Raw genomic sequence first — 14,015 nt, 5'->3', positions numbered from 1 at the left:
GACATCTGTGATACTTTAGACCTTGGACAGAACTATTTAAAAGACTGTAAATCATCTGTAGGCTGTGCTTTTCCCCCCAGGTCACTGTTCCAACTTTCCCCTCTTCCAATCATGACTTGTGATGTCAATAGCCCGTGAAATAAATAGGCCGGTTTGAATGGAAGAGGAGGACAATTCACTCTTTCATCCTTCTCCAGTAATCTACAACAAACACATTTGGAGTTTTCAAATGCGATATAGTTAGCCATTGCTGACACCAGTTAAAATGACGCTGCTCCGAAGCGCATCCGAGCCGCTCACCAGACACAATGTGCGGCTTCGTGTGGAGGTATAAACCCGTCGTCCTCAAGAACTGAGGCGAGAGAGGGGGGGAGCGAAAGAGACAGAGAGAGAGAAAGGGAGCGATAGAGAGAGCGAGAGAGAGAGAGAGTGAGAGAGAGATTGGGGAAGGAGAACCGAATTCGTCTACGCGCGCTATTCCCCGGTGCGGATGTACAGAGGCAGACGGCGAAAAAGGAGCATTGCCACGCTCGCAATTTACCGGTGAGTGAAGAAATATTCATCTTGGGGGGGGGGGGGGGGGGGGTGCTTCGGTTATCGTTACATCATGATTGCACTGTGTCTTAATGGACTCGTAACATCGTTCTGGTCTATCTGTGTGACATGATAGATGGGGTGGCAAGGTGCTCTACGTGCTGTTATTCTTGCTAATCTGTGATCATAATATTAGGTCTAGACCTGCAATGTGTGTTTAGCTAACGCAACGAATAGATCGTGGGATTTTATGACAGGTGTGTTCGTATTTCATTGCCCCTTTTCATGAGTTAAACGACACGTTGCTTATTGAAACGTTGCCCAGGTCTATTTTGTAGGAAACCGGCCTCAATTGAGCTTGAAACAAGTCTCCCAGCCATCTTGTTGTCATGGTTACTGGCTGGAGGAGGCTGGGAGGACGTCTCTACACTACTCTCTCTCTCTCTCTCTCTCTCTCTCTCTCTCTCTCTCTCTCTCTCTCTCTCTCTCTCTCTCTCTCTCTCTCTCTCTCTCTCTCTCTCTCTCTCTCTCTCTCTCTCTCTCTCTCTCTCTCTCTCTCTCTCTCTCTCTCTCTCTCTCTCTCTCTCACGCACACACACACATATACGTGCACACTGGAAGTAGACAATGTGGCCTGTCTATCTAGTTTGTTTGTCATTTAAAGCGTACTGTGGACTGGGAAAAACAAGCATGGGACAAGCACATGTTAACAGGCTGTTGGTTGACACAAATGGACACATGGATTGTTTATACTGAACCAGGGGTTCTTTGGAAGAGGGACGAAACGACAATTTAATTATCAGTGTTGGAAAAGACCTGGTTATCCTAATTATACACATTTACATGTCTCGTCAAAATCCCTTGCATCTCACAGCACAACACCAGCACAGTGCTTCTCCCGAGTATTAATCGCAAAGTCAAGGTGTCAGACATGGAGACAATCCAGCAGCGGCATCAGGCCCCACTTGACTCACACTTGATTTGCACAAGTGAAGATCCGTCTCTATCACTGCAAAGGATTTAACAAGAAAAACCTTTCAAATGTGAGAATTTAAAGGGTTGTCAATGCACTACAGTTTTATTAGACTTTGCATGAGAATGCTAAGATTGAAATGATGGTTATGTACAACCCCCACAAAGACTGTTCTAAATGGAATAGATTAAGCCGATAACAAGATAAAGCCATGCATTATGTATGCTATTGTGTATATATGGGCAGGAAGGACTGAGAAAACAAATCTTCATTAATTAATCAGTCAGGGGTTGGGCTTGACCCCTTACTTTCATATATGTATATATATGTACTGTTATATATATATATATATATATATATATATATATATATATATATATATATATATATATATATATATATATATATATATATATAAAAATCTATCTATCTATCTATCTATCTATCTATCTATCTATCTATCTATCTATCTATCTATCTATCTATCCATCCATCCATCAAAATTAATTCTGCTAATAGAGTACATTTTAAATTTATCTATCTGATTACCAAATATAAATTCTGTATTGGTAGTTCTTGATGATTCACCTATTCACGGGAGTGCTCAGTTGTACGCTGGTATTGGATTGATAGCTAAAGTCTCACAGTAGGAGACATTACAGTTTCAAGGCATGATGATAGTCAAGTGAAAGGAGACATACATCACAGAAATCAATGGAAGCAAAGACAGTAAGATCGATAATATTGAATCAAGACAGCATACTCACGTCGCTATTGTCATCACATTACTAAGCATTAATACTAGGCACTCAGCGTTTCACAGATAAGCACGTAGAAAGGTAAGAGTGCTCAAGTAACAGATCAAGATGTCAAGTGCACAACTGTACAGTAATGTGTCAAGCACATTGGAACACACTCATATGCTCGTCAGCACTGAACATACTTCACATACCTGCCACAAGCGTTCATTCAAGGTAGTCATCATGACGCGCAGAGCGTGTTGTTCATGTGCAAACGCTTTTTAGAATGTTCAAAAGAAGACTTCTTCGCCACAATGGAACATTCCCAATTGAGACAATGTCAGTAAGTTCAGAAATGTTTGAACGAATAGATGGATCAAAGATACGTATGAATGCCATAAAATGATTTTGTGGTTCAAGAATGTAAGTTGACTGAATTGTCCAAGGTCATTTGATAGACTACATAAAATTTATGCTCAAACATTCTACGATCCTGTTTCACAGATATTAACCCAAGCATTCCATGCTCCTTTCAACATCATGGCTAACTGTTCTAAGGATCAGATGTACAGATAACCAACTGCTCCTTCACTAATTGTCAATAAATGCCGTTTAATTCTGGTAATAGCATGCCACTCTCCAAGGTGACCGATGTACCTTCATGAGATTATATTTGTCATACAATCTGACGATTTATTCGAATATGTATGCATCTGTTATAAGGAAGGATAATGGAATTTGAACAATCATGTTATGAGGTGTCAAGCATGCCATCACGAAATGAAGTCATGGCATTTGAAAACAAGATTCTTGATAACAGCAAGGATATGAGTAAATTCGAAAAATGAATGAGGTAGGGGACAGCAAAGGCTTGTCAGCTCCTGGCCTGAGGAGGGAATGGAAATATTTGTTTGCTTTTTTCTCCTAGTTAGTCGTGCAGTCTCTACTTACATGCTTTCATCTCTTTTTTTTTATGCATGCCCTGAAAGATGCCCTCATTGACTCCATTGTTCCATTGGTATCCACGGTAATCGCTAACATAAGCACAATGCTAGATGTAGGGAATGGTTGTGGTAAGTGCATTGCAGAGTAACACTTGCGGAAACCTTCTGCTTCAATGCACTGATGAAACCCAATGGCAAACAAGAAATAGCATATAGAGGATGGTGGGATAGGAATGTTTTGTGAATGTGTTATTTTAATGTGATTAGTTTATTCCATCCCAAATTTACACATGTTAAATTAATTCGTAGTATTGATTTGTATAGATTCGCCTTCAATGGCTGTGTCATGTGTCTGTTCAACACTCATGTGTGCACGTCATGCTTCATGTTTGTCTCCAAGTCGTGTCACATCTAGTATTTTCGATTTACGCTACGACTTGTATGTCCAATGATGTATTTTGCGTACAATCACTGTACTTTATTCCAATAGGTTGCCGAACTTACAAGATTCTCAAGCTCAACTTTCAATCGGTTGACTAAATGTGTGCGCATATCTGACACAGTCAAGACAGTCTAAGTGCAATCTCAGCTTATTACAAAGCTATGGTTGATGCAATGTCCAGAGTAGTATCATTTAAAGGTCATGAAGCATACCAAGTTATTGTCCAGCATTTGCTAGACACAGCAAATTGTGACAGAATTCTAGATCAGCCATCATAATACTTTATCTCAATCAAGGACAACTTTCATTAGCCACAAGAAATATTGGTCAGGCAAACTAAGAAGATCAGATATGACTGAGGATCTGATAGTATCAAATCAATATAAACAACCGAAGAATCACTTATCTAAGGCACCTGATAAATGTTCAGAAACAAACTGAAAATCGAATCAACATAACCTATGGCTATGAACAAGTTCTTCTAAATGTAATACAATCAGCATGATATGAGTTCTTTTTCTACCCGTTACTCAATCAAAATCATTATACATGTACTTTGAGTATCGCAAGCCTATCAATGTACTGTTTCAGTTCATCACTCATTTCAGTCAGTGTCAGTCTTTCTGTTTCACAATCGTAGTGTGATGCAGTGACAGCGTCCATCATCAGTTGAGCAGTCGGTGCTCTACTCCTTAGCATGAGGTAGCTACCCATGCAGTCTGGTGGAGCTCATGGCTGTACTGTCCATGTGTAGTGCACATGCGATAGTTCCACATAGATAGGAGCAGCCCAGGACTCCTGCGTGTCACTTCCATGGACTGCTGCCTTGCCATAAGTCTGGGCATTGCCTGATCTAACAAGTATTGGTGGCCTCATTACCTAGAGTATTAATATCTAATAACGGGGATTATATGAATATAGAGATATGTTGCGTAAGTCTTTAGTAGATGGAATAGATTTAAGAATCATATCATAGAATCTTTATTCATAGAACAATGTATTGTGTAAAGCTCCTAGTTGTGTAAAATAAGACTGTGATGTGACTTGACTTATTTTTTGAGCTTGACACGTAAGCACAAATCAGTGTTCTCAGACGTACTATCAGACAGTTGCAATGACGTCGCAAGTTGGAGCTCGTATGAGCGACTCATCGTATCGTGCATTGGGCCATAGAATGCAAGCTACAGCAAGCTTGGCTAGAAGGCTTCATCTTCTAGCGCATGGGCAAAACTTGGAAGTGGCAGCACATTGAAATAATCGCAAAACTTTGCAATCCAACATAGATCCAAGTCACTAGATCCAAGTGCCACCCTAGCCTGTCACACACCACCACACACACACACACATCACACACACACACACACACACAAACACTAATACACTACACACACATACAACTATTGCGTGAGCTAATGTAATCTGATCCGCTTCTAGTCCCATTGTCTCTTTGGTTCTCTACTCTCTTCTCGTCTCTCTTCTCTCTCTCTCTCTCTCTCTCTCTCTCTCTTCTCTCTCTCTCTCTCTCTCTCTCTCTCTCTCTCTCTCTCTCTCTCTCTCTCTTCCTCCTCGTCTCTCTCTACTCTCTCTCTCATCTCTCTTCGTCTCTGTCTGATCACTCTCTTGCCTCTTGCTTCTCTCTCTCTCTCATGCTCCTGATCTGTAGTATGCAACATGGATGCAGAGCTATACAGCATCCAGCTATGGAAATTGCGCTCAAGTAGAGCAATAATGGCATTTGACATATTATGATTTGCAAATACAATAAGTTATGAAATTTAAGCAAATTAGAAATCAAATCAAGCAACCTTAACATCCCATTAAGACTTAGCAAGCCGACATTCAGCTCACTGCAAATATAGCATTCAAATGGAAGTTCATTCAAGTTTGTACATGAATTCACTTCTTGATGTCAGTTTTGTACGTTAATGGTCTCATTCTTATTCTTTCTATTCTTGTTGATCTTTTCTTTCTACTCTGTTCATATGCATCTTTACTGTAATGTCTCCTTAGCTTAATGTACTTATTCCCTGTGAATCTAATTCAACAGCATCACAATCGTAGTCATAATTCTATCGATAAATGCTATGAGTCACTTCACTGTCAAGCTGTAGTGTTTGCAGGAGCTGTTGCCACAATTGTCAAGCATATCTGTCAACAGAGTGCTACAAGTGTCTGCGTGCAGGCCTGTGAGCATGACAGCGCAGAGCCTCTGTTACTCTGTCGTCATGACTATGCTTAACGCACTCATAAAGCTTCATGCTTATCATTTCGATATTGACTAAATCATTTTATAAGTTGCTAAAAGTTTATAGTTAAAGTTCTATAAGTTTTATTGAAATAGAATAGTTACTATGTCTACCTGTTTATTAGACTTGCTTATATCAATGACTTGAATAATGTAACTGTGAAATTAGTTTAATCACTCGAACTATTCAATTACTAATTGATCTATCATTCTAACCATCAAGCGTTCTCCACTGATCTGACAACATACATCAATGATGCATTTCCTCAGAATCGCTCATGCACAACTGCAACATTTCAATACTTTTCAAATCCAAACTTTAATTGTTCACATCTTTAACAATTATGTGAAACACTTATAATAAAATGCATGTAAAATACTTAATAAGTGTAAGCTGTATGAAATGTGTTGATGTACTTAATTAAAATTATGATAGCTAATGACTGTATGATCTGCAGTACACGTCACTAGCACTATTAAGAATACTACTTGCTAAGACTTAATGTTGAATGACGTTAGAAAATTCACGAGTTCTCATGAATTGTAATGGTTTAAAATTCTAAGTCACAAGCCATCTTTCTTGAACATGTATCATCATCTGCCTATAGCTATCTAGTTCAAAGATCTTGACTAATGTGACCCAGAAACATAACGCATATTGGCCTTTCTTTCTTTGCTTGAACTTTACTTACACAATTGACTGTACTTGACTTCAGTGATGAATAACTTTCTAATGCTTAAGATTGATTGAACAAGCATGAGACATTGTGCTTCAAGATGCTTCAGTCAATATTCCAACGATTCCCTATGAATATGCAGAGAAATCCGTAGGATCGAACTAATTGTAAATGGTTTGATACAATACAAAATTTCATGACGTGTGGCTTAGAAGTTAATTAACATCTTTATTACAGACATTATACTGATTAATTGTAGAATCTTTCCTGTCTGTTTCAATTCATGTGACAACGACAGCCTGCGCTACGTCCTTTCTTCATGTGGACAGAATGACAGTTTATGAACCTAATTAGAGCTTCTATGTTATTCTTATTACATTATGCCATATTTGCATTTGAAAGTTGCAATCAGCAACTGTTGAGAATTGTGAGTCAATTATGCGTATCGTTTGTTAGATCCGTGTAAGGTTCAACACTTGTCGATAAGTTTGTATCTTGCAAATTATTACTCACTTGAGCGGTTTTAAAAGATTCACGAATATCTACTGATCGTTTAAGACTCAACTATTTGCACAAGTCTGTTTTTTGGCGGGTCATGTTTCATAAGGTACGTCGTAGAGCGTACAAGTACCACTAGTCTCCATGCTAATCAAAGATTGTTAGCGTTTGCATCCCAATTGTTGTCAATTTCAAATTTCTAGATCTCCCATTTAAGCATTCTCAAATGATTTCCAAATGATGCTAAATTCTTATCGATCTAAGCAATGCATATCTGACTATTTAATCAGTTCAAATAGCTGAATATTCAGAAAGTCATTATTGAACGGAGTAATACGACTACAATGTAATAACATTTACCGGTCAGTGAGCCAGAGGGCAATGTCTCCGAAATGGTAGAATGATGACCCTCATGTGAGATAATGCTTCGTTACATCACTATTCTCAGACTGAAAGACCCCAAGGACAAATGGGTCACACTGGTATACCATTTAACTTGTGTGTAATTACCTTAATAGCACTGCAACCGGTACTAAATAACACAGACGAGCACTCACCAAGGGGGCAGTGGTAAGAGGAACCATATGAGGAGAGCCATGTAACCTGACCTATGGTAGGACGGCTGTTGGGTTTCCCTGCACACATTAGTTCCCAACACTGCCCTCACGAGCTTTCCTCCGGTCACAAATCGACCGGAATGCCAAACAGATGCATACACCTTTGACACAATCTCTTTTGCTAACTGCTGGGATTTGTTTATCAGGCCCTGCTGGTGCTTCCACAGCTCAGTTAGCTTTGATAAGATGATGTGGGTCCACCCCCGCAGTCCCCCATCTAAAGATGTTATGCTTGAGGCACAGGCTTGCTTCCTGGCCAGCGGTGCCAAACTCAATGAGCTATTGTTTATGAAATGACATCATCGTTTTCAGCTTTCCTCGACACAGCAGGCTTTTAATGTGTGTGTATGTGCGCGCATGTGCAAGTGTTGCCGTCTTGCCAATTAAATCTAGAGTGGATCCATCTGTTGGGGTAGTTTTCTTTGAAAGACGATATCTATTTCATAATGAAACAGTCAGTGATGTCTACTCAACAAAGCTTGGGGGATATCAAAGAAGGATGGAAACTTGGCCAATGGAGAGTGTCAAAGTCTATTTTTTTCTGTTGCTGATGGTGAACAATGACAATATTTTAGACGTTATATTTTTTGTATTTTTTGTAAAACTTTTATGTATATTATATTTGGAAAACATTTTTCACTCATTGAAGGTGCGCCTTATAGTCCGGTGCGCCTTATATATCAAAAATGTTTGAAAATACACCATTCATTGGGGTGCACCTTATACTCCGGTGCGATTTATACATCGGAAAATACGGTAATATCTGTTTTAAAATGTAGTTTACTCGATTACATGTGGACAGCATCTGTGGCTGCACTGCTGCATGCAGGCATGTCTTTCACGCTGGAAACATGCAGCGTGTTTCCCCTTGTGTTCAGGCCTCAGATTTTGATTCCATTTGATAATTCCATATTGGAAGAGGCAACCCTGCCTTGACAACTAATCTCTTACACACACGCCGCCCCACATGCAAGAAATATGTGGCACATATGCATACAAAGGTCTCAGTAGTGACACAAACGTGGGACTTCATCTCTTGATGTGATGAGTCTTGATACATTGACACTCACATATGCATAATTCCGCATAAGAGTACTGGAATAAAACCTTTAATGTGATTCTATAGCATGGTAAAATCCCATCCGACAGATTATCCCCTCCTGGTTCTCAGTGAAGTAGTGATATAAAGTAGATAGACACACACACGCCGACAGGAATAGCGAGGCACTCACACACACAAGCATTAATACATACAAAATTCTGCTGCATCCTCCCCACAGGCTTGCTCACACACAGTCGCTGAATCATTTTAGAAGTGACAGATTTATTCTTGTCTATTTATAGTTGCAGCCTGTGTGTTCCACACATATCACAAAGTCTCACTGTAACAAAAACAGATTGGGTAGAGGGGAGCGCTTCTTTCCCATAAGCTTTTTTCCTGTCTCATACCGAAGTCTGCAACTGCCAAAGTGGAGGACACATTTTTGCTGGCAAATCCGTCCAAACATATTTGCAACTTCGGCTAAATATTGAAAATATTTTGTTTTCTTATCATGGCAGGGCGCACTCTGATTCACTTATCTGTGCACAGGATGGATGACAGCAAGTGTGTCAAACTATTTTTTAGCTGCGGGCCACATTGTAGTTATAGTTTCCTCCCGGGGGCCATTTAGAATTTTGGGAAGCCAATACAATGTTTAATCCGCACCACATATTACATACAGAACGCACAACAAATTAATAGCATCGTGGAATTTCAACTATTTGATTTGCTTTTGCGGGCCGAATAAATTAATGTGGCGGGCCAGTTTTGGCCCCCAGGCCTTGGTCTTGACAACATTTATTGCAGGGTAGATCCAATTCAGTGAGAGTGTGATTCCCAGTGTAAATAGTTGTCTGTTTCTTTACTATATATGCGCCTTTGGAGACCAGTCTAGCATGTAGTCCATTTGAGGTAGAAGCTACTTGCACTGTCGGATAAGTAGGTTTCAAAAACATATGGATGGCAATCATTATTTGCAATCTCTTTTGTTCCTTAAAGGCTCTAGTACTATACTACTTCCTGGGTGAGGCACATTCAGTCCTCTGGGACAAAGGTACTTAACTCAACCAAACTAACCTGGGTAATAACTGGGTTATGGATTTGTCATTATACTTACTGTTTATTTTATCTTGAGGTTTTTTTTGGTGGAGGAGGGGGTTAATACTGTTTTTAGAACAATGGAGTTAGTTAACTTATTATAGGACTTAGTTTTCATTTTGAATACGTTATTTTTAGTATAATTTAACATTTTTACTTTAGGGAGTCTTTGTTGACAAGAACATAAAAAATACAACGCCATTAAGTGTTGTTTCATAAGGTAATGGAAACTACAATTCTCAAATGATTGCTTTTTTTTTACGGACGTAAAAGAACCCCTAAAGAAACAAACTTTAAATACAACCTGAAAGTTTATGTATGATATTAAAGGACAAACAACATCACTTTTTTGTTTTTAACTGACATCAGAAAAACGTTTTATAGCATCTAAAATACCCAAGACACGCAGTATATTTTTATTCAAATGCAAAACACCAATAAAAATGACTTAAAGTGTCCAAAATCTGCAAAAAAAAATCGAGCTGCGAATTGGGCATTTTCAGAAAGTCCCGCCCCCAGTTCGTGACGTCACGCCAAGACGTCTTGCATTGCTTGCGAATCAAAACAATGGCTTCAGATTCGGAGAATATGCTTTCTTGTTACACATCCAGTTATGAATATGATTGAAATAGTCCTGATGAGCAAAGCATACATGTTTGCAATCGATTAAAGAAATCATTTGGGCCATTTTGAGGCAAACGGGCGGGGGGGAATGTCTCCCCCAAAAAGAGGCAGAAAAATGGCGACCAGCTCCGGTGAGGAATGAATCAGCCCGTTTCCACAGGCTGATACATTCCTTCCATGGAGTTTGCCTCCCTCTGCTGGCGGCTTTTGGGGGTAAGACATGGTTTAAAAAAAACAGTACAGCAAAATACATTGACGTGATGGAAAGACACTACAATGCGTCTTTTTTTACGGTGAGGAGGCGGTTCTTTTCTGACGTCACGTACAGACTCGTCACCAACTCAAAAACAAGACTTCCTGAATGTACAGCGCGAGTCTTAAAATGTAAAATATAGCTATATGCGGTGGAATCTTATTAAAATACGCCCACTAGAAGTCATTGGAAGCTATTTTACAAATTATGGACACAACCTGTCCGGAGACGTCGGTTGTCCTTTAAAGGACAACCAACATCAATTTTTTGTTTCTTAACTGACATCAGAAAAACGTTTTATAGCATCTAAAATACCCAAAACACGCAGTATGATATTTTTATTCAAATACAAAACACCAATAAAAATGAATTAAGTGTCCAAAATCTGCAAAAAATTGAGCTGCGAATTGGGCATTTTCAGAAAGTCCCGCCGCCAATTCGTGAAGTCACGCCAAGTCATTTGAAGCCATTTTACAAATTATGGACACAACTTGTCCGGTTGTCCTTTAAATGACCAAGATGAAAATGAAGGAGGTTTTTTTTGTAATCCTGTAATTATAATTACTTTTGTATACATATGATGTCAACTACATTAAGTCACTTATGGTGTTGGTCATGCTCCAATCGCGTGATTTGTCAGTGAGCCGTGTGGGATTGGCACCCATTTGGTGACGAGTTGGGTGTGAAAGCTTGCTTACGTCTAGATGTCTACTGTGATTGAGTGGCGACCACTTCAGGATGTAGCCCGCCCTTTGGGCAAAATGAGCTAGGATAGACTACATCACCTGGCACAAACCCATTCAGGATCAGCGGTGTTGAAAATGAATGGGTAGTCAGCCAGTTGTCTTTTTTTTAAAAAGCATTTTCGTTTTAATTTAGTTTCTGTCACTGAAATGCCTTATTCAATTGAAGTAAGCGATTTTATTTGTTTTCATTCACTATAATAAATAATAATCTTTGAAACAAGGGATTATTCTTTTTGATAGGTACAAGTCATATTAATTTGAAATAAACTTGATGTGACTTGAAGTCCATCAAGTTGCTGTTCAAAATTTGGATGAAAATTGTGTTATTTATTGATGTTTTTGTTATGCTGTAAGCCCCCTTTCCTGGCTTGAAGAGGTTCTAATATAGAATTGCTGGAAAGAATGAGCGCATTTGACTAATGGAGCCTTGTGCGTGGGTGCAGACATTAGCCAGCCGCAATGTCATCCACAGTGTTTGCTGCCATGAGAAGATCACATCTGTCCGCCACTTGCCGTTTGTGAAAGACTCGAGCAAATGACAAAGGTTATCAACGAGGCATGGACCGTTGTTTACGAACTGGTTAAAGGCCGGCTTCCACACGATCATTCTGACATTGGCGTGGGCACCAACAGAATTCATCTGCAAACCAAGTAATCAAACGGCTTGTAACCATTTAACAATCCTTCAATTGTTGCATCCCTATTCTTATCTTCTGCTTTACCTCTGACTTTTCCAGCTGCTTTTTGTCATATGCTTCTTTTATCCTTATTTCCACTTAAACAGAAAGAGGAAGGAGGGCATGCAGCGGTGTATCAGCAAGTTTTCCTGTGCTTTGTGGCTGCTGTCGTTTAACAATTAAATTTTGCCGTGTATATATTTAAACCAAAGATGAGAATTAGCTACACTTGATGTAGATGGAACTAATTGCACAGAAGCAGGGAGGCCAGGCTGGATTGATCGAAAACTTAAATCAACAATGCTCAATCCAACAAGGTTCAGAGTACAAAAAAAAAGACAAATTAACAAAATATTTGACAACAAACACCCAAGTTCATCTATCTAATGTTACCCTGTCAAAGACAATGAACCAACATGGACAAAAAGGAAACAGCAGCACAAAACAAAGAGACTGACAGGTCGAAAACACAGGTGGTTGAGGGAAAATTGATTGGAAGATGCAAGGCACCAGGATGACAGGCACAGGTGGACCCAATAACCTAACAAGGCAGCCATTTATCAAGAAAAACTAAACAAATCGGAACCAAATCAACACACAAACCATGACAAAAACTACTGAAATTTTAGACATTCATATCACACAGAATATTAAATGTCACCAAATCATGTTCCAAGAAATCTGCTTTACACTCATGCCCGCACACAAACAGAATTCATAACGATCAAACAGTTACACTTTATTTGTGCCCATAGTTAATTTACATGTATAGCGATATTTTGAAGAAAACTGGGACTGGTACCAACCTGCACGTGCCAAAAACGTCAGTGACCCAACGACTGTCCTGAGCATGGTGCCCACTGTCAGAAAATACAAAGAACAAGGGAAAACAAGAGTTCATAGAAAAACAGATCCTATACATTAAACAATAATGCAGATTTCACTGCCTACAAATGGCTGGGTAACATGAAATTGTCACATAAATACTCACATTTCTGGTTCCATCCGTATATTTATTGCAATACACCCACCACCATTCAGCAGGTTCAGGTGGTCAACTCTCAGCCAGAATGTTGTGGGTTTAATCAATTTTGACCTTGTTGATGCTGGATCCTATCCCAGCCCTCATTGGGCAGTAGGCAGGGGACACCCTGAACCGGTTTGCCAGCCAATCGCAGGGCACACAGAGACGGACAACCTGTACTAACACTTTCACCTAGGGACAATTTAATCGTGTTTTTGGAAAGTGGGAGGAAACTGGCGTACCCAGAGAAAAACCCCGCAGGCAGAACATGCAAACGCCACCCTGGGAGGCCAGAGCGGGGATTGAACCCACGACCTCTGCACTGTTAAGTCGATGCACTAACCATTGGACTATTGGATTGGATTGGATTCTATTAGTCTCGCAGTGGAGACATTTACATTTCACAGCAGCAAAGTTAGGAAAGAAATGAAAGGCTGCCCTTTTTGAGGTATATGAAAAAAAATAACATTTAATGATTTATTTATTTTATTGATTATTGTCGAGAAGCAAATTGAAGGACGGGAGCTAACTGTTAGCTAAGCTGTAAACCGCATTGCATTCATTTTTTTTGTGGTGAATGACTTTTCAGAATCAGAATCAGAATCAGAATACCTTTATTCGTCCCGTAATGGGGAAATTTGCAGTCCACAGCAGCAATTGAAGAGGGATGGGGTTGGGGTGGGAGTGAAAGGATAGAAAACAAGATATTCTAAGCATAACAAAATAAAAATGTCAACTGTATACTGTGCAAATGTAGATGTGCAAAAACCGTTCTATAAACAAGACTGTACATAGTGCAGAATCAAGAATGCATTGAGATATATTGCAACAACCCATATTTACAAGTGTCCAGTTTTGTTTTTTTTTCACATGTGATCATT

General features: G+C 39.4%; 1 protein-coding gene across 1 annotated transcript in view; it reads right to left on the bottom strand.

Annotated features, from left to right (window-relative positions):
* LOC148901620 (uncharacterized) overlaps nt 1–12,935 on the bottom strand; it is a 31,822-nt gene extending 18,887 nt beyond the window's left edge. The window contains exon 1 of the mRNA XM_088989513.1: nt 12,917–12,935. The gene's annotated coding sequence lies outside the window, so the exon portion shown is untranslated. The remainder of the gene's footprint in view (nt 1–12,916) is intronic.
* Between the last annotated feature and the right edge of the window lie 1,080 nt (nt 12,936–14,015).

The sequence above is a fragment of the Hippocampus bargibanti genome, linkage group LG02 (assembly GCF_051943395.1).
Source record: "Hippocampus bargibanti isolate YZ-2025 linkage group LG02, ASM5194339v1, whole genome shotgun sequence".
NCBI lineage: Eukaryota > Metazoa > Chordata > Actinopteri > Syngnathiformes > Syngnathidae > Hippocampus > Hippocampus bargibanti.
This window is presented reverse-complemented; position numbering and strand designations above follow the sequence as displayed.